General features: G+C 47.1%; 1 protein-coding gene across 5 annotated transcripts in view; it reads left to right on the top strand.

The window, feature by feature from the left end:
* The window catches only part of GNG2 (G protein subunit gamma 2), a 101,913-nt gene that overhangs the window by 65,516 nt on the left and 14,798 nt on the right, over positions 1-21,599 (top strand). The window contains exon 1 of one of the 5 annotated variants that reach the window (XM_050954749.1): positions 3,564-3,821. The exons of the other annotated variants lie outside the window; for them this stretch is intronic. The gene's annotated coding sequence lies outside the window, so the exon portion shown is untranslated. Of the gene's footprint in view, positions 1-3,563; positions 3,822-21,599 lie in introns of those variants that run through there. 5 annotated transcript variants of the gene reach the window in all.

Genomic DNA, 21,599 nt, shown 5'->3' with positions numbered 1-21,599 from the left:
TTTGTTTGTGCTCCGACACTGGAAAACAAGATCACTTCTCCACCAATACGCAGAGGGCAGCAAAACTGTTTTTTTTTTCCTCGTGAAGGAAAGCGCTCTTTTCCCCTTCACACCCCACCCAACTATTTCCTAACCAACAGCCAGGCACAGCAAGATGGAAAAGTTGTCAGGACAATAGGGAAAACAGCTGCTGTTTTCTAATAAGCCAGAGGAGATATGGGACTGAGAGGGGAGCAATGCCCCAGAAACACTTTTTTTGATGGGCAACAGTCAAGAACACATTCCAATGTTAAGTCATAACCTTTTGTTGGCAGAGCGGCTCTGGGTGTTGACTACCAATGTTTGTTTCAAAAGGAGGGAGAGGGGAAGCCCAGTTCAGCATTCCAGCTCGACCAGTGACCCGTGGGCCCAAGAGAGAGCACACTCTTTTTATTCATCCAATTAGAGCATGTGGCCAAGTAAGGGTCCTACTGAATTTCATGGTGTGATCACATTAGGTGAGTACAATATGTGCAGTGTACCCCATCTCCGTGGAAGGCTTTTCCAACAGCAATAAAATGGGGGGTTGATCATTGAATCCCAGCCTTTCCTGTACAACACTTAACCTTGTCCTGGACTTAGCACCTTCCCGACCTATTTTTCTACCAAGGGCTAATAAAATAGGGTGATTATTTCCCTGACAATCTGCTGCATATTATGTAGCAAAATGAGCGAAAACATTGAATGAAACGAATATTGGCCAGGATACCCTTGGGTATGAAAATGGAGCCAGCAGGGCAAGGAGAATGACTACTTCATCAGAAACAGGCGCACGCCTAGATTTGCAAGCTCAACATGTTACATCCACTCTGTTTAGCACATTTCTACATCAGCAGACACGCTGCTCAAGGACTGTAAAAATGACAGAGAAATTCCAGAGCGCTGTGTTTATTTCAGTGTGTAATTTTGCATCTGGAAGATCTGGAGGTCATTCAGGTGCTGTTGTGGCTTTGTACTGAAAGACTGCTTAGAGTCCCCAGTCAGGGGACTGACTCTGTGTGTGAGGTGCTGAACGCACCATTGACCTTCCAATACTTTTAGTATTCGGACGGTTATTTGCATAAGTGTTCCTGTCATGGCTAATGGAATTGTGGTCTTTAATTTCTTAAAACAGTTGGATATAGAAAATTGATTGGTTTATTTTTAAATCAGGACATCATACAAACCAGATCCCCTGGCATTGCATTTGCTCTGTAATATCCTCAGAACCTAGGGTGGCTGCAACTTCAGTTGTGAGTCTTCTGAACTACCTTAGCAGCACAAAGGCCATAAAAAAATAGCCACGTGGAAAAGGGTCAGGACTGGAGTTGGTCACGTATATTTTCTGCAAATGTTTCAAATGAAACAAAAAAAAATTGTTTAGCGTGAAGTTTTGCTTTTTTGCCTAAATGAAAACAAAACGAAAGAACAGAAATCTGTTTTCAGCTGTTTCCATCCTGAGAAAAGAAGAGCGAGAGAACTCAAAACTGAACATTTTTCATTCTTTCACTGAAAAACCAGAAAATTTTGACCAAAATGAAAATCTCCACAGGAAATTTCCATTACTGTTGAAAAGCTGCCTTTTGTCTAAAATATATTTGATGGAAAAGTTTCCATGGGCTTTAGTCTTGACCTAATCTAAGGCACAAGCTTAAAAAGGTGATAAATCCTGGGGGGGGGGGAAGTTTCCTCTCCTGCCATCCGTCTGTCTGGATCTGTGGCTTTCCTTCATTGTCTCTATCACATAGACATGAGTGACTTCAGTCAGATGCTCAGATACAGTGGGGATGGGCATGGTATAAAAATGTCTATAGAATAGGAGAGAGGCACCCAAAATGAGTTGCTTCTTTTTTGACAGTTTAGACAGAAGGTCTCAATCCGGCAATGAGCTCTGTGCGGGCACCGACAGAGCCCACAATGGGCAGCAGGCTGCCCATGTGACACTCATTGCGGGACCGGAGCCTAAGTGCCTTGGCCCAGGTTATGCAGTGAGCCAGCAGGAGAGCTGAGAATCAGATTCAAGAGGCCTGGCTCCCAGTTCCATGATCGAACAGCTAGATCGTGTTCCTTCCCCAAAGTGCCCCACTTGTGCCCTTGAGCTGCAGGAAAAGCCTCCTAGATTGAGAGGGCATTTTTTGTCAATGCGCAAAGCTAAACCCAGTCTCATGCGTGTGGGCTTTTATTAAAGTCGTAGAAGGGCACAGAGCAGGAAATGAGCATGTCAGCTATCTCTGGGTTAGGAAAACGTTCAATGCACTTTTTTGGACTTAATCCATGGGACCTTCCCTATTGTTTAATGACTTGCCAAAATCCTGCATTGTGCAGCCAGTGGGGAAGGAGATGCTTACTCTTTCCCCAACAAAAAAGGAGCATATCTCACACACGCGATCTTGGCTAGCTGTTAGCGTGGCCTTCAGCTGGGCAAAGTTTTAGGGGCCCCTTTAAGTTCTAAACAGTGGCTAACTTTTTTAAAAAGCATGTGCCAGTTATAAGGCTGTGGTGTTATCAAGTGTTCTGAGGATAATATCAACCAGGAGGGCAACCCTGGAGCCGTTTGTACATGCCCCGCTGCATTTTGAGGCTGAGTACTCAGCTTTGCAGTGTGGACAGCCTAGGGGTGTTTTCAGTGCCGGTGAGAACACTGGTGTCTATTCTAAAGTTCTTGTCTGTTTCCTACCTTTTGTGTAATTCTGCAGGGGGATGGCAGTAATTCATATCCAAGTGTGTGTCTGATACTCCAAAAAATTCTCCTCTTAAGAGCAAATACTAACTCTGGGGACTTTTTCAGGACTGTTTTTAGTTGTTATGAAAAAGAAAATTCTGCTTGAATACTGAGGGGTGGTGTTCTGCTGTCACTGGGCATATGTGGTTCCTAATGAGGGCCGAACAAGTTAAGCCCGTTCTGTGACTGCAGAGGAACTCAGTTCTGCAAGGTACTAGAGTATTTTGGGAGCTGTAAAGTTCCCTCCAATCTCACTGATCATGCCTGAGTGAGCACCCACGTTTCTCATTAAGAAGTGAGACAGCCCATTCTGAGAAAGTGAGTTTGCGAGTCTCACCGTCCTCTGTACGTCTGTATCAGGCATGTACCAGACCTAAAACCAGACATTTCTCCTTTTTTAAAGGGGTGCTGCTAAGCTTACTGCAATTTAATAAGCCTTAAAAATAATTAAAAGAAACCCAAGCCCATCCTGATCCTGAAATGTCTCCCAAGTTCCCAGAGCAAAGGTTGCAACACTCTGACAATCTGCCTTCTCTGTTGCATGACCCACCAACAAACCCGGGAGCTGGGTTTCTTACCCGTATGTCCTAAAATCAGAATCCTTGTTTATTTCACACAAGAATGGAGCAGTCTGACAGAGGAATGGAAGTACTTAGTAGCAAACCGAAAACCCAGAGGAGAGGTTTAATCTTAGTCCTGTAAGCCCTGCAGATATCCCTTAGTGGGAGTTTTCCGTCACCAGAGAGCTAGATACTGTTTTACTCAAGACCTGTTCCCTTGAGATAATCACTGATGTACTCCACTGTAGCACACAGAGTAACTGCTTAAAGAGCACCAAGTAACAACGGAAAACTTCCAGCAAGCAGATAACATTCATGAGTCTCATATTCATTTGCCTTTTCTTTTCTTTTCCTTTTTGCAACCAGCTCACTTTCAGACGTACTTGTAGCTTTTGATTTAAATACAAGAGCCATCATTCCCATTTGGGAACCTCTGGGGCAGGAGGCTTAATTCTTTCTACTATTCGTTTCTCGCAGAATGAAGTGGTATTTCAGCACTTCACTTACTGGTTTGCCTCTGGGTAAGTTTTAACATTTGATTAGGTTTAAACAAGTCCCTTCAGTTATTTTCATTTTCCATTAAGAAAGGATCGGGGTGGCTTCTTTTCCTCCCCTAAATCAATGGTGTCCTCGATGAAATTGTCACAAAGACCTTATGTTTTGGGGTGGAGAGGATGTGTGTGTGGGGGGGTTCCTTTGCTCCCACAGCTTAGACCAGAGGGCAAAGGCACTAAGAGAGAGTGAGATTAAGAAATTCTGGTTATTTTTATTCTCTGTCCAGCCCATCAAACAAAATGGAGACTAGAATCAGGCTTGGCTTAGTTCAGTTAATTTCACAAATGTGTCAATGTCCTAAAACACCACCACTGCGGGGAGGTCGAGTCTCCCCCAGTACATGTTCCGCACTTGGAATTACGCATATGTATCTGTGAGAATAAGCCATCTGCAACTATTGCATCATGTTAAAATGTGCAGCATACTGTCTGATATATCACTCAAATGATTGGTTTCCCACTGTACACAGTGCAGCTATTTGTAATCTATACGTACCACATCAGAAATATGGCACATACAGAGCAGAAATGGAGCTAAACCATGAAGTCTGGCTGTGGATCTGTATTTCCCTAAATTCAAAGGGGCCCCGTGCCCCACTCATTTAATACCAAGTAGATGAAATTAACACTTGGGGCTGAGGTATCCCATCTATGTGCTTTCACACCCGTCTCTCTCAAGCTCCATCCCACCTTTCCAAAAAATAAAGAAGAATTGACTCAAGCTTTTAAACATTTTGGGTAATGATTTAGCAGCACTCTTCACTGCTGCCCATGTGAATGTCAGTGGGACGATGCACATGCTTAAAAAGTTGCACATGTGCTTACGTATTTTGCTGAATGAGATTCTTAAAAATGCTGAGAACAAATAGTTACACCCGACCTATTCTGCATGTGTTATCTTCTAACCCAGTTTATTCCCCATGGGTGATATTTGGAAAGGGAAGGGATGGTATTATGTACTATATACACCTCTACCCCGATATAACACGACCCAATATAAGGTGGGTTCACGTACAAGGCAGTAAAGCTCTGACACGCTGCTCTGAGCAGTGTGTTAAGGGTGCTGGGCCAGGCTGGGGGGCCGAGGGGTTCGATAAGGGGCAGAGGGCCTTGGGGGCGGTCAGGGGCTCCGCCTCCCCAGAGTCTGGGGGGCAGGAGCTGTAGGAGGGCACTTTTGGGGGCCCCGCAGTCCCAGAGTGGCCCAGGGGATTAGCGGAAGGCCAGGAGCAGCCTGCTCTGCTTCCCTCATCCCGGCCCCAGCTGCGTCGCTCAAGGGAGGAGGTTTGGGGGAAGGGATCCTCCCCGCACTCACCAGCAGTGGCGGAAGTGGAGCAGCCTGGCCCCAGCCCGCTCCACTCTGCCAGCTCCCAGCCACAGCGCTCCGCTTCCCGTTGCTGGTGAATACGGGGGGGACGTCCTTTCCCCAACCTCCTCGCACTCACCCATGGCGGGAAGCGGAGCAATGCGGCTGGGAGGTGGCAGAGTGGAGTGGGCTGGGGCTGTGTCGCTCCGCTTCCCGCCGCAGGTGAGTACAGGGGGCGTCCTTTCCCCAGCCTCCCCACACTCACCGGCAGCGGGAAGCGGAGCGACGCGACCTCAGCCAGCTCCACTCCACCAGCTCCCAGCCGTGATGCTCCACTTCCCGCCGCCGGTGAGTGCGGGGGGCGTCCTTTCCCCAACCTGCCTGCACTCACCGGCGGTGGGAAGTGGAGCGATGCGGCTGGGAGGTGGCAGAGTGGAGTGGGCTGGGGCTGTGTCGCTCCGCTTCCCGCCACAGGTGAGTACAGGGGGTGTCCTTTCCCCAGCCTCCCCACACTCACCGGCGGCGGGAAGCGGAGCGACGCGACCTCAGCCAGCTCCACTCCACCAGCTCCCAGCCGTGATGCTCCACTTCCCGCCGCCGGTGAGTGCGGGGAGCGTCCTTTCCCCAACCTGCCTGCACTCACCGGCGGCGGGAAGCGGAGCGACACGACCTCAGCCAGCTCCACTCCACCAGCTCCCAGCCGTGGTGCTCCACTTCCTGCCGGGCAGGTGAGTGCAGGACCTTTCCCCAGCCACCCCCCAGCAACATGGCTGGGACTGGGGCAAGGAAAGTGGAGTAGGCTGGGGCCGCGTCGCTCCGCTTCCCGCCACACGTGAGTGGGGGGGGGGCATCCTTTCCCCAACCTCCGCTTCCTGCCGCTGCCGGTGAGTGCCTGTCAGGGGATGGGGGTGTACGTGGATAGGGGTCGGAGCAGTTGGAATAGGGGTTGGGTAGGGGGTGCGGTCCTGGGGGTGGTTAGGGATGGGGCTCTCTGGAGGGGGCAGTCAGGGAACAAGGAACAGGCCTGGGCAAAGCAAGTTTGATATAACGCGGTCTCACTTATAACGCAGTGAGATTTTTTTGTCTCCCAAGGACCGGGTTATATCGGGGTAGAGGTGTATAATATTTTTTCTCTGGAGTGGTTTTCTTTTCAGCATACATTTAGTAAAGGGGTCCAGGGCCGGCTTTAGGAAGTGCGGGGCCCAATTCGAACATTTTTGGCAGGGCCTTGGCAGGGATGACTTTAAAAAAAAGTGGGAAAAAAAGCCTTTCATTTCTTTCATGTATTATTTACTTTCCATAACTATATGAATAATAAAATTATATATTATATACGTTGCATCATATATGCTGTTGATTGCTTATTAATGACCGCCATTTCACATATGTGGGTCCCTGCCACTCCCTGGGGGTGTGCACATGTGTGGGTCCCAGCTGCTCCCTGCCCCCCTCATTGAAGCAGGTGTGCAGGTTACTGCCCTGGGAACTGCAGGGGAGCAGTGGACATGGGGCTGGCTGGAGGCAGGGCAGGGGCTGACTGGAGGTAGGGTCTGGCTGCAGGCAGGGCAACGGATGTGGGGCTGGTTGGAGACGGGGTGTGGGGTGGGCTGGCTTCAGGCAGGGCTGCAGGGGGGTGCAGCAGGGGTTTGCAGGTCTGGAGACAGCAGAGTGTGGAACTGGCTGGCTTCAGGCAGTGGGGTGCAGCAGGGGTTGACTGGAGACAGGGCAGAGGGTGTGGGCTGGGCAGGGTGTGCAGGGCTGGTGCGGGCAACAGTGTGTGTGGGGCTGGCTGGCTTTGGGCAGGGCTGCAGGGGTGTGTGGCAGGGGTTGGCTGGAGACAGGACTGGGTTTGGCAGGGGCTGGCTGTGGGCACGGGGTGCAGAGCTGGCTGCAGGCGGGGGGGCCAGACTGGTGTGGGCAGGGCAGGGGGTGCAGCAGAGGCAGCTGGAACCCCAGCCCTTTAAGTAGCCCCCAAACCCCCTTCTACCCCGCCCTGGACCTTTTAAATAGCCGCGGGAGCGCTGGGGAATGCATGGGGGAGACAGGGCTCTGGCGGCTATTTAAAGGACCAGGGTGGCAAAGGCATCTGGAGCCCCGGGCCCTTTAAATAGCCCCCGGAGCCCCTCACTGCCCCAGGGCTCTGGGGGCTATTTAAAGGGCCCAGAGCTCCAGCCGGGCTCGCGGGGCTTGCCGCGCTCCAGCTGGAGCTGCCAGGATTTCCGCACTCCGGCTGGAGCGTGGCAAGCCTCGCGGCCTCGCTCTCCCGGCCGGAGCGCGGCAAAGCCCCGCCACCCCGCTCTCCCCGGCTGGAGCACCGGCCAGAGCTCTAGCTGGGAGAGCGGGGCTGCGCCGCGCTCCCGCCGGCGCTTCGCTCAAAGGAGCGGGACCGTGGAAGACCCCGGAGCAGACCGCAGCCGGGGGACCGGGGTAAGTTTAAAAAAAAAAAAACAATTAAAAAGGTGCCTAAGGCGCGGGGCCCTCTTAGGCACGGGGCCCGATTCCCCGGAATCGGTCGAATCGGCCTAAAGCCGGCCCTGAAGGGGGCATTTAGAAATCAGAATAAAGGGGTTTCTAGAACTCTCCTGAACAGCTGGAAAGGTTTGTTGTCAGGGTGGTGACAGTGGCCTGCCCGTTAAGATGTCTCTGCTGACACCAAACTTGGAGCAAACCCCCGCAGGTGCTGTTTGTGCATTGTGGCTGCACTGCCCTATTCTGAAAGCTCTCCTCTCATCTGTGAGTTCAGATGTAGTTGAGAGTCAGACTGCAGGCAGATGTGTCAGCCCCGCTCCATCCGAGTGCAATCACAGTTGACAGCTCCGCTGGGTCCGTGTCTGTATTTTTATAACCTTGCGTTTGGAGAAGACAAACAAAGATTCTACGAACATTATTGTATTATCTGCATTGTTAATTCTTTTAGCCACCCAAACTTCCACTAGCCTACTGGTGGTGGTATTTGTAGTTATTCGATAGCCAGCCCAAGTCTATCTACCATACTTATATGGCCTGTTTCCATAGTAACCTCTCAGTCTTTTAATGTATTTCTACTCACAAAAGCCCCTGGAAGTAGCACACCTACAGATGGGGAGCTGAGACACAGAGAGACTAAGTGGCTTGCCCAAGGGGGGACACGGTGTTTGGGGAGAGACTGGGAACTGATCTCTGATCTCCCAAGTCCCAAGCTAGTGCCGTAGCTGCTCTTTCTCTCCATTCCCTGCTGTATGTTACCCTTAACTTTCCCATTTCGTTCGTGGCTTTTCCTGCTATGCTCGTCTTGAGACCATTTGCATGTGGTTCCCTAGGCCAAATCTGGAGGAGCTGAGTAGGTGGGTGTGAGCCTAGCGACTTGTCTAGATGTAAAGTTGCACTCGTTTAACTAAAGGTGCGAGTTAACATCGATTTAGTCAAACTGGTGCAAAAGGCAGTGTGGACACTCTTGGCTTATGTCCACATTACACACCAGTAGTGGCGACATGTAAGGTACATGTAGCTACACGCTGCAGTGAAAAGCCTGCCGCATCCAAACTGCATTGTGTAGCTACACGTGTCAGTGAAAGGCTCTGGCAGGGGAAGCAATGGGGAAAGCTGCCTTCTCCTGCCAGAGCCTTTCCTCGCTGCGGGAGCGTTTTCCCAAGAAGGGAAATGGCTCTGGTAGCCAAGAGGAAGTGAGACAACTGCTCCTTGTAGCACTGTAGATGGTGCGGCGCGGCTTGGGTGAGTAAAACCACGCCTCACCCTCTTTACTGCTATTTATACATCTACATGGGTATGTACTCAACACTCCGCCAAAAGGATATAAACCTGATTTATATGTATTTAGCTTATGGCAGTTGGGAACCAGTTTAAGCTAAACTGAAATAAGAATGTGAAACTAAGCAAATTAAGTTTAAACTAGTGAAACTTTGGTGTGCAGACACAGGTGTGGAGGAGCATAAATCCCATTCGTCAATGAGACGTAGGGGCCTAAATCCATTTTGAAAATGGGATGCAGGCTCCTAAATCACTTAAGCACTTCTGATGATTTAATCTGAGGCCCAAGGTAGTTTGAGTATAACTGAAATTCAAGCTGTAACCAGCTGTCTCCGTCACTGTGGGTCTGTATGTCTCCAAGGGCTTAACTGTGTCTTTCGATTCTAAGGTTTTTACTTTCCTGTGTGTGTCATCAGTTTGTTTTCTGTCTTTGGTCTAACTTGAGATTGGACTTTTGCCCACCTTAAGTGTTTAAAAAATCATGTGTTAGGCCTGCCCCAGAATCTTGAGACTGGCTGAGAAATTGTGAGATTTTAAAAATTGAATAAATGGTGGGTTCTTTTTGCCTTCAGGAGGATTCAGGTCACACAAGCTTTTTCTCTCACATTCATCCAACTCCGGGAGCTGGGGCTTTAGGAAAATAAAATCGTGACATTTGCACCATGGAAATTGTAAACTCTCCACCTCAGATGCCTTTTCTTTCTATTTCATCTCCAAAGTCCCATGCACACCTATGACTACATTAGAATTATTGTTGGGTTTTTGTTCTATCTGTATGCCTTGTTTTCTTTCATTCTTTTTCAGGTCTTTATAGTGTTGATTCCTCTGACCTGATTTGTTTGTATATTTCATACTGGCATGAGTCTCCTGGAGCCGTGTTCTGTGTATTCTTTTCTGCCATACGAGAGAGCTCTCAGAACTCCTTAATTTCCTCAGAATTTTTCCACTCTGCCTCTCAGGGCCATATAGATTCATAGATATTTTCAGCCAGAAGGGACGACGCTGATCATCTAGCCTGACCTCCTGCAATAACCCAGGTTACAGAATTTCACCCAGCAATCGCCATAGGAGAAGGAATTATTTATTCTTTACCATGACGTAAAGGAACAATATCAAGCCCAATAACTTCTGGTTGAATTGGAGCATGTCTGTAGCTTGGAACATATTCATCCCATCTGGATTTAAAGACTCCAAATGCACCTTTTATTTTGCTTCGCCATTTGAAACATATGTTTTTATTTCCCGTTAGAAATGTTCTAACTTCAACTTCTAACCATTAGACTTTTTCCTGCTAGATTAAGAACCTCCTAAAATCAGATATCTTCTGCTTGTGAAGGTACTTTCAAAGGTAGAAAGATAGAGGAGTATTCTATAGATTTGTATATTGCTGCTCATTGATAATTCAGGTCTGGGAATGTCTTTTGTTTAACACCTTGCAAAGTGGGGCCCTAATTGGTGCCAGTTGCTGCTACTTGACTGTAAATAATAAAAATGCATTGTTACCTTGATTATTTTAATACCATTGCCATTTCTATGCCTTTGCTCGTGTGGCTACAGGAAGGATGTTTTAGTGATGTGCTTGCTGAAATCTTTGCTGCCTGCCAGCATTTGAGAGAAAATATGTGAACTCAAAATAAAAATAACTCTGTTTCATTGGTAGTTTGTTCCAACACTGGTTACCTACTTATGACTATGCTTGGAAGGATTAGATTTTTATCCGTAAAAGTTGGTGAACGTCGGTTTCACCTTACACACACCCAGACCACCAAAAAAATATTTCCATAGATAATAATCAAAATTTACAGATAAGCAACATAAGAAAAATGCAGCTTGAGAACTTCTTAGAGCTTGATTTAATGATATTTACTTTGTACATGTTGACCTGATGTTGACAATTGTGTGTTTTAACGGTTATAACACTTTCACTTTTTGAATCTTAATGTCTGGTTATTAAATAATTATTGTCTGACTCCCCCCCCCCAATAATTTCCCACAACTATTAAAATTTAAATCAGTAAAAAAAATTAAAGCCTATCATTTTATGCAACTGTGAAAATTTTAATTGATGAAATTGGAAAAAAAAAATGCTTGGGCAGGGTCTGAACCTGCAAGCCTGAGTCAGGTGACCTGGGCCAGCCAGCAGAGGCACCAAATTCCTGAGTTCCCAGGGGGTGCTGGACCCCCACTCCATTCCAGACTCTGCCTTCACTCCATCTCTTCCCTCCCACTTCTCTGCCTCTTCCTGCCCCTGCTTCCCCCCCACCCGACCCCGCAGCACCTCCCGCACACCACTGAACAGCTGATCACTGGTGGCTGGGAGGTGCTGGGGGGAAGGGGGGAACTGCCAGTGGGTGTAGAGCACCCACTGTTTTTTTTTCCATGAGTGCTCCAGCCCCAGAGCACCTACAGAATTGGCACCTATCAGCCACGTCCATGCTATGGGTCTTTTGTCTCAGTGTAGACATACCCTGCATGCCCGACTTCCATTGACTTTCAATGGGATTTAGAGTCTAAAGGAGTTAAGCACCTTTTAAAAACACCAACTCTGGTGTCTTATGTGCTGGAACAAAGTATTAAACTGTCCTTGGTTATGTCCACTCCCAGCCACCCATCATTTCTGTAATAATCCTTGAGAACTTTGCCTGCTGCTTCTATCTGTTAACAGCCCCACGACCTGGTGGACACACAATTTTTGTACCAGTGTGACTATCAGTTAAGGGTGTGATTATTTTTTACCAAAAGCATTATACCAGTAAAATCCCTAGTATGGGTGCGATTATACCAGTGTGAAAGTGGCGTATGCTGAGATGCTTCCCATATGGGAATAAGCCCCTTTATACCAATATAACTGTGTCTATGCTATGGTGGTTGTTCTGCTTTATCTATAGTCAAAGTGATGCAACCTTTGTGTGTAGACAGACAGTATGTCACTGCTGCATAAATGCCCCTGGAAGGAGTTATGCTGCCTTACCCAGCGTACATAGAGGTCTTGCAAATAGGAACGCCATCTGAGGATATGGGCATCCCAGGGAAAGTGTCTCTCTCCCCCTTATGGATAGCAACCTAAGTGGGGGTCGCTGATGCAGAAAGGGGCGTTGCCAGGGTGGAAGAAACTTACATTGCTGTCCCTGTGAAAGAGTTCCTCCTGGGTGGCCCCAGTGTAAAGGAAGAGCTGCTTCACCTGTCCAATCCCACAGCCCATCCCTGAGGCACAGCAGAGACCAAAACACATCTGCCTTCCTTAGGGATGCATTTCTCGTGGGGCCCAGTGGCTGCATTGTATGCACCACCGTTGCTGAAGTTAACCCAGCTGTCTGAGTTTGTCTCTCTCCCAAACCAGTAATTCGTCATTTTCTAACTTCAGAGGGGTAGCTGTGTTAGTCTGGATCTGTAAAAGCAGCAAAGAGTCCTGTGGCACCTTATAGACTAAAAGACGTATTGGAGCATGAGCTTTCATGGGTGAATACCCACTGCATCTGACGAAGTGGGTATTCACCCATGAAAGCTCATGCTCCAATACGTCTTTTAGTCTATAAGGTGCCACAGGACTCTTTGCTGATTTTCTAACTTGAATGATACCAGTCCCAACCTCGACAAGCAAATCTCTCTCTGTACTGCGTGCTAACTACACCTTCAAGCGAAAGGCCGAACGTTTAGTCACTATTCTCTTTTAAATCCTACCATGGGGTGTACCCTCAAATGCTTTTGACGCCCTTTAAAAACAATCCACTTGGACTCGCTTTAAGAGCTTTTCTTTTCAGTGACATTCAGTGAGGCGCTGGGACTGCTCACCGAACTGGCACAAATCCCAGCTTGCTCTGAAATAGCTGCACGTCCTTGTTCGCAGGGGACTCGGGGCCAAAATGTCCCATCCAGTGCCCTTTGGCCTCCTTTACGCAACTGTTTGCACGATCACCGTGCCAAAAAATCCAGCCCAAGTGGAAGACTTGTCCGGGAATGAGGCTCAGCAATAAAACCAACATTCTTGGTTTTTAAAGACCTATGTGGTGATAAACTGACTTTTCCCGGGAGCAGCTGAACTGCAGTCTATCAGACCCCGCTTTCCTGCTCTCAGAAGGTATCTGATGCTAGCATGATAATGAACCCGTTTCTATGGAAACTCCCTCATGACCACTCCTCTCTGTTGGCTCCCCTCCAATTTGTGAATGGCTTCATAAATCACACACAAATCCAGTATGCATTCAAAAGAAAGCAACCTGAAGTGCATGAACGCTAACCCTGATTTATGAATCAAAATCTTTGTTCCGGTTAAGGAAGCCCCTAGGCACAATTTTAATTTGGTTCATTTTATTTTCCGTTGTTAAGAAAAGAATGAAATGTGTGTAGCTTGGACATCATAAAATCTCTTTCAGACCTGGGACCAGATTGGCAGCTGTCTTGAGGTCTATAGAACTGCACCGAATTACTCCAGCTGGAGATTTGGCCCCTTGCTTTCTTTGTTTGGTCAGTGTAGGTTTTTGGAGGGGGGTTAATAAAAATTGTTTTCAAACTACAGGTGGCTTATTTTAGAGGGAAACCTTTTCAGAAGCAACAATATTACCGAAAAAAACCCCAACCAGCCATCACAGAGAGATTCCCACGGCTGAAAGAGATAATAGCGGGGGAAATTATGTAGATGGGGAAAAAATAGTTACTAATTTATAGCTGCCCTGTCAAATCTGTCAGTTTGTGTTCTTACACTAGACTCATCACCACAGTTTCCAAGCTCCCCGTAAAATTAGGCTGGTTACTCTGGGTATCTTTACTTCTCTCATCTCTGACGGGCAGGGACTGGACTTTGGGCAGTGGTTGTGGTCATATTGTGAACTAGGCTTGGGAACTGGGATTTGCTTTTTGCTCTGAGGTTCCTGAGTTTCATGGTCACACCTGATCCTGTGGAGTGTGGGGGCGGTATCTGAGAAGGTGCCATCTCTCTGTCACGAAGCTCCCTCTTGAGGATAACAGTGCCATTTCTGTGAAATGTGGCTTTTCCCGTTACCGAAGTCGTTATACCCCTATGACCCTGAGTGTGGATCCCTCCTTGCAGGAATAGAACTATGCTGCTGTAAACACCTCTAATGTATAGAAAACGTCTGTGTGCAGAAACATCTGAAGGTTGGGTTTGCCAAGGTATTTAGGCACCAAAAGCCGCAGGCAGGTACCTAGTGAGATTTTTAAAAGCATCTAGGCTCCTCGCTCCCATTGAAATCAACCTGGTCCTAACTTTGCCAGGATCATACAGGAGTAGGAAATTGCTGGCACCCTAACCATTGGGCTCTCCTTCCTCTCTAGACCTGATCACAACAGGTAAGGTGGTTTCTGGGTAAGCTGAGCCAGTCCTTAGAAGATGGGGGCTGGAACCTGGAATTCTGGGAGAAAACCTTCCAAACATAGTTACCGTTGGACTCTCCGTACAGCATGGTATTGAACTCATTTACATAGGTGTAAATCCAGAGTGTATCTACTTGTTGCAGTGGAGATACAGATGTCAGTCCAGAGAGTAACTGAGTGGCAAGGCTGACTCATAAAGCCAAAGTTTGTCAAGGACCCAACCCTGCATACAATGAATAAGACTTTGTAACTATCCACAGCCACAAAAATAAGCCCATGGCCAACAAGGAGCTAGAAAGGAAACAGCCCTGGGCCTTGCCGGGAAGGAAGCTACAGATCCTCCCTGAGTATAGAATCATAGAAGATATGGGATGGAAGGACCTCAGGAGGTCAGCTAGTCCCACCCTCTGCTCAAAGCAGGACCCATCCCCAACTAAATCATCCCAGGCAGGGATTCGTCAAGCCTGACCTTAAAAACCACTAAGGATGGAGATTCCACCACCTCCCTAGGTAACCCATTCCAGTGCTTCACCACCCTCCAAGTACTGAGCAGGAAAGGAAATCTGGAGTGACTGTCCCTTGGTGGGAGAGACCAAGCCACCTGTCCTTTCTGGGCAGTACCCAGGATATGGCGCAGTCCAAACCCCACCAGTTCCAAGACACTTTAAAGTCAGGCGATCCATGTTTTCCCACCCATTCACTCTGTGCGGAGGAGAGCCTGCTCTCCCAGGCGAGGGAAAAGGAGCTGTGTGATAGCATTTCATCTAGTAACTGCCTCTCTCCACCTCCTTTGGGGCAGATCTGCTCTACAGGGCCGGGGAAGAGGGCAGGAGTCAAAGGAATAGCTGGTCGATGTAGCACGTTCACCTCTCAGAACAGTAGAGTTTGCGCTGTAAAATGCACCATGAAGTCACCTTGCTGCAGCTCTGAGCCTGCAGAGGAGTGATGGGTGGGAGCTGAGCGGGAGGCAGGTTAATGGCACTGCTAGCCGTGGCCCCTTTGCTACAGGGGGACTGGAGGGAGCACAAAAGCAGATAGCATCTCAGCACTTGGGGTACTGCCTTCCGCATGTATTCCCATGAGTCTCTGCCTAGTGTGGGCTGTGGTGGCCTTGCCCACCCCGGAGTATCTCTGGCACCATCTCTTGGAGGTGGGGAAGTTGGTGAAACTCGATTACGAACTCGGTCAACTCACAGGGGCCTGATCCTCAGCTGATGTAAATGAGCATAGCACCATTGACTTTATGACCTATTTACATTTCTCTTTGCCATCTCTGAGTTCTTCTAGAGGGGAAGATGCAGAGAAAGGCATGGTTCTTATTGGCTAGAGTAGCTCAGTGAATCTTAACACTCTACAGACTTGTATTGGATAGGGAGTAGCAGGCAACTTCGTAAATTAATCTACCATTGATTTTAAAAAGTCTCCAGTGGTTTGGGATCAAAATGAAATTAGACTTTCTGTTCTGCGCCTGCAGTATGTTCCCATCCCATGACGGAATGTAGTGTTGATTAACGTTCAGAAAAGATGCATTAGGCTACAACCACCATCCAGCTGGGAGGAGATACGGGCCATCAGTGCAATATGAAACAAAGGCGGAAACAAACAATTCACAATTATTATGGGGGAAAATAGGTTTTCTGCGTTAGTCCTAAAATGATGGACTGAGTACAAATGTCTTCTGAGGAAGGGAGAATCAAGCCAAGGCACTTCCAAAGGGACAACAGCTTGATCTGCTGGACGGCTACATAGCAAAGATGGATAAACAGAGTAAGTGATGGGCCCCATGTTTAATGCTCACTCTGAGGGCTGCCCTAATCATCATCTCCCGTAGGTAAAATGCTATCCAAGTTCTAAGAACTTGCTGAATCAGAGTCTAAAACATGAATATTGCCAATGATGTCATGGGTTTAAGTGCCTTGCTGAATTGAAGCATTGGGTCATGATCCTGCAATAGGAGCCATCATAGGCGCCGACTCCATGGGTACTCCAGCCCTGGAGCACCCATGGAAAAAAAATGAGTGGGTTCTTAGCACCCAATGGCAGCGAGCTCCCCTCTCCCTCGTGAGCCGGTGCCCAACTGGTCAACTCCTCCCCTGCCCTACCAGCACCTCCCATCTGCCGGTGCCCTGCTGGTCAACGCCTCCCCTTCCCTCCCAGCGCCTCCCCCACAGCAGGCGCCCGACTGGTCAACTCCTCCCCTACCCTACCAGTGCCTCCCATCCGCCAGTGCCCCTCTGGTCAACATCTCCCCTTCCCTTCCTATCGCCTCCCATCCAGCGGAGCCCCGCTGGTCAACTCTTCTCCCTCCCAGCGCCTCCCACCTGCTGCAATCAGCTGTTCTGTGGCATGCAGGAGATGCTGGGAGGGAGAGGGAAGACTGGAACAGCTACAGGGTGCGCTCAGGGGAAGAAGCAGGGAGGGGGCAGATCAGGGACAAAAGAGGTGGGGCAGGGGAGGGGCCTTGGGGGAAAGAGTGGGGTGGGGGCAGGGTCTGGGGCGGAGCAGGGGCAGAGGTGGGGCTTGGAGGAAGGAGTGAAGTGGGGGTGGGCCTGGGGCGAAGGTAGGGGGAAGTCAGTGCCTATGGGATTCATGCAGGTGGACCCCTTCACCTGGGCTAAGACCCGCTGACTCCTGTAGGGCTCCGCATGGCTTATTTGCAGGATCGGGGCTTTAAAAGGCAATGACAAAGTGTTAACGTAGTTTTTAAATTTGAAGGCAACAAGTGTAAATGGCCGAATAAGGGTGTTACCCTGAGGATAATGAACAACATGAAAGGTGTTGGTAGACAGCACCATTTTAAGTACCGGGTATTTTCAAACTCTAAAGTATGGTATGAAATAAATTCAGAAACGTAGGAGTCAAATGAATCAAGCCTGGCTTAGGATCTCCAGCTACTGTAGTTTGGGGGGGGAAGTCTTAGTTTTTCTGTTCAGATGGAAGTATTTTTCCTCTGAACACAAGTGGTCAGTCTGCAGTTCTGGAGCCAAAAAAGCATCAAAAGGGAAAATATTGCTCAAGTCTACAAAGCTTCCTTATTCCTTTTTTAAAAACTGGAAAATTCAGATGAATCGGTTAGCTCTTCTGATTGTAGGCACTGGGGAGGCTAACCCAGCTGGAAAGTTTTAGGGCCTGGAGAAGTGTCTGAGTTTTTTGTGTTTTGCTTGTCAGACGAATCCAGCCCATTACAAAATGCCATAAATAATCCACAATCCCTGTGTACGTAGGATAAGGAACAAAACAATCCTGAGAAATACACAGCTGTAATTAAAGTGTAATACCACAGGGACATAGTACCTATATACTATACTTTATAAACATCATTATCATGGAAATAAACAGTATCCTCACTCATTAACCTGCGGTCTCCAAGGCAAGAACCCCATTATCCAAAACGTGTGCCTCATTAAACTGCAGCTATAAGAGGCTGTCTGTATTCCATTGTGAATTTCACTAAAAGCTTTCTTTTCCCTGCAAAGAAGAAAAATTCCTTTCTTTGTTATATAGTAGATATTACTATATTTTAATGTGGTTTTATTATTTATATTAGATATAAAAAAGTTCATTCCACATTGGGATTCAGGAACTGCTGTAAAGTTAAGTTGCTTCTTAATATGTTTTCTTAAGATTCAGGTAAACTATTGGTCTTGGATTTTCTCTTGACTCCCCTTTGGCTGTGATTAAATTGGTCCCAATTTACCACTAGAAATGCTGTCCTGCATAATTACTCCATTTGTGCTATGAGAATCTTATTAGAGATAATGGGTGGGGTGTATTGTCAAACTACAAGCAGGGAAGTGATATTGGCAAATCCCAGTAACACAAATGGGATACCTGACTACTCACGCATGCACACACATTGTGCAATATTAATCTCTGTGTTATTGTTTCTGCACAAATCTACTTGCAAATCCACCCAGTGGCGGCTGACATAGCACTGTATTTGGACCATCTTTGGATCAAACCAATGGTCCAACTAGTTCAACATCCTGTCTCTGAAAGTGGCCAGCACCAGATGTTTCAGAGGAAGGTGCCAAAAATCTTAAGTGGATAATTATGAAATAACCTGATGTTCGGAGAAGTTTCTTCCAAACACTCATGAGTTGGAATATTCTTTGTCTAATGTGACTGTACAGGCTCTTATCTGTATAAATGTCTATTCTTTTTTAATTAACTAAGCTCTTGCTCTCAGTATCTAGCAATAATGAGTTCCACAGGGTAATTATGCATTTTTCTTCAGCTGTACTTTGTTGCCTTTTAATTTCATTGAGCGCTCTTGTATCTGAACTTCTTGTTGACCAAGGATTGTCCATGGTTTCCTAGAGGTGTATGCTTGTGCATAGTTGTGTGATTGGTTGGTTTGAAAATAATGTACAAACTTATATTTGGAAAAGCTCTAAAGTGAACCTGAACTGATAAGAATGAAAAGCTTTGCAAAAGTACAGTTGGTATTGTCAAAATAGCAATTTAAATCCAAGTAGTATAAGATGAAAAGTGTACATTGCAAATTGTGGTTGAAAAGATGGGTATTTAAACATGTTGGGTTGTATATGATTAGTGCTTAAAAACTTGTAATCTCAAAAATTTGCTGGGAAGATGAATTACTGAGAGCAAAATCCCAGCCCCAGTGCACGACTTCAGTATATGTGCTGTGTTTGATGGAGTTTCATACTGGGAAGTAATTAGTGCTAAGGTATCTTCCTTAGCTGCTGCACCATCCCAAATTCTTCTTGGCAAGATACACAGTCATAGTCCATCTTCAACATGATGCATTTATTGAGCAAAGCAACTGCAAACTACAGACACACAGGCTTCCACATAGGTTGAGCTCTAGTTGTGTGTCCTCTGTTTACCAGGGACTGCACCCTGGCAAGGCATACAGAGACGTCTAGTGGCCAAATGACAATATTGCAAGTAAATAGTTTATACCTCATCCTTACTTAGCCTGCAGTCCACATACCATAAAGCCTTGGAGAATGCTTTGGGCAGTACCTCCCCAGCTACATAACATCTATATATATATAATCTCTCTCATAGAGCTGGAAGGGACCTTGAAAGGTCAGGGAGTTCAGTCCACTGCCTTGACTAGCAGGACCAGTACTGTCCTTAACAGTTTTTTGTTTGTTTTACCCCAATTCCCTAAATGGCCTCCTCAAGGATTGAACTCACAACCCTTGGTTTAGCAGGCTAATGCTCAAACCACTGAGCTATCCCTCCCCTCATGGGCTAAGGATGGTGTTGTTTCAAATGGTAAATCTCTATCTAAGCATTGAGGAAACTGATGAGCGCAAAAGCTGGGAATTGCCTAGAATGCCCTGCTTTTGCATGCTCATACTTGTTAAGAAAAAAGTGAATGAAAGCATCGCTTGCTGCAAAATTTGTAAATTTTCCTAATTGAGGAATAGGGTCACTGCTAGCTTTGGAAGATCCCGGGAATGGAAATAGTGGGTTTTTCTGTTTGCTTTTAATTCAGATCACAATTTTGCTCCCTGCAACAGGGAGCTCTTTCACTTAACTTCTTTGCAATTCTCCCTCTCCGCCCCAGTCTCTGGTTTATAGCCTCTGCGCAGAAGTACATTTCTACCAACTGCTAAATTTTTAATTTCATCTCTAGTCATACACTTTGAAAGGCATGTCGGTAATGGTCTCAAATTAAAAATGCTCATGTTAGTGTCCTATCTGAAGCCCCAGTCCTGCAATTTACAATTGGGGCTGGAAGAAAAATGTCAAACTAAACATTTTCACATTGGGAAATGGGATTTCATTGAAATAAAAGTTTTCTATGGAAAGAACTTGATGTCTGGAATTTTCAGGCAGGAAAATCAAAATGAACCATGTTGTTTAGTTTCAAGTCAACGTTAATCCCTGTTTCTGCCTGAGATGTTACCGTCCCTTATACTAGTTGTAGTTCTAGACATTTCCTACCCCCATTCCCGCCATCAGCCCCACTCTCTGGTTGGCCATCGTCTCTTGGGATTCCGCGCAGCCTCTGCCTGCAGCTGGGGTCTGCCTGCATTTTAAATTGAAGGATCAGGGTGGGATGATGAAGGCGGAGGTGAGAGCTTTAGTTCAACAGCAAGGCCTTTTTATGTGCCATCAAATGAGAAATGGCATTCACGCATGGTGATCAGCTCTTTAATAGTGTACAGAATACATTGATTTTCTGTCACTCTTTTTTTTACTTCTGATGCCTCCTTGATCACTGAGCTATGAGCTTCTTCAAATAAAATTCTTTTTCTCTAGCAGACCCTACTCACCTTCGCCTGTGTAACCGCTCTGAATCCAATGGGGCTTTTCAGGGAGTAGGGCCAGCAAGGTTTGGCCCTCTAACATTGCTGTTTTCTTAGGGAAACCAGTCAGAGCATTGCAAAGCCAGGCTCTTCACTTTAGCAACTCAAACAGTAACATGCTCACCTACATATTTCAGAAGGGGGAAGGGAAGAATAAAAATGCAACACAGCTAAATGAGCACGGCTGTGGAAATTTGAATTAACGTGGTCCCTTAATTTTTTTCTGATTGACTTTGCGACAGCAGCCCCCAATCTCGCAAACACTTACAAAAGTACTTTAACTTTACTATCGTGCACTTCTGCACCCCCTGGACTCTACTGCCAGGAGCAGCCCCCAAAGTGGAAAGGAAAAAAATAATGAGAAAAGACATTCAAAGGTAGAGCAAGCTGGCACCAATCTGTGGCTATTGCACATTCTCAGCAGTCTGCACTTTCAAGGGTGTGTATCTTGAAGTGCAAGCTAATGCTTTCTGCTCTCTGTGCACGCTTGTCCCCCACCCCATACCTAGCTATGGACTGTGATGAAATGCACAAACTCTGCCTTGGGTGAGGGCAGCAAGGGGTTAATGGCAGAAGCATCAGACCTGGATGGAGGGTCCTCCAGCTGCAGTAAATGATATAAAGGGAGGAGGTTGCCCTACTGAGGGGAAGCTGCAGCTTGGGAGGGGATTGTGATCACAGCGTGATCACCCTGTGAGTTGGGGAGACTGTGCAGGTCTCCCTAGGGGATGGCATAGACAGAGATATTTTTCCCTCTAGTTCTGTCCCCAGACTGTAGACAACACAGGCAAGGGCACTTTGCTGCTTATTTTACTTGCCTGGTTTAACAAACCTGCCTTCCTTTTGTGGCCCACCTGAGGTGACCTCTGCCTTCCAGCTTGTTTCTCAGTGAGGACTATTTACATGCCAAGTTCCAAGTCTCCTTTCTCCCCTCTTTAAAGGGAGTAGGGGTGTATAGTTTTTCATGGTGTGGAAAGTAAATATCTCATATTCCCAACTCAAGAATAGTGAAAAGGGACTTTGCTCAAAGGGATTCTCTTAGACCAAGCATCTGTGGAGAACATCTGCCTGTCTGGT

Source organism: Gopherus flavomarginatus, chromosome 5, assembly GCF_025201925.1.
Source record: "Gopherus flavomarginatus isolate rGopFla2 chromosome 5, rGopFla2.mat.asm, whole genome shotgun sequence".
Lineage (NCBI taxonomy): Eukaryota > Metazoa > Chordata > Testudines > Testudinidae > Gopherus > Gopherus flavomarginatus.
Note: the sequence above shows the minus strand (reverse complement) of the source record. Positions and strands in the feature narration are given on the sequence as shown.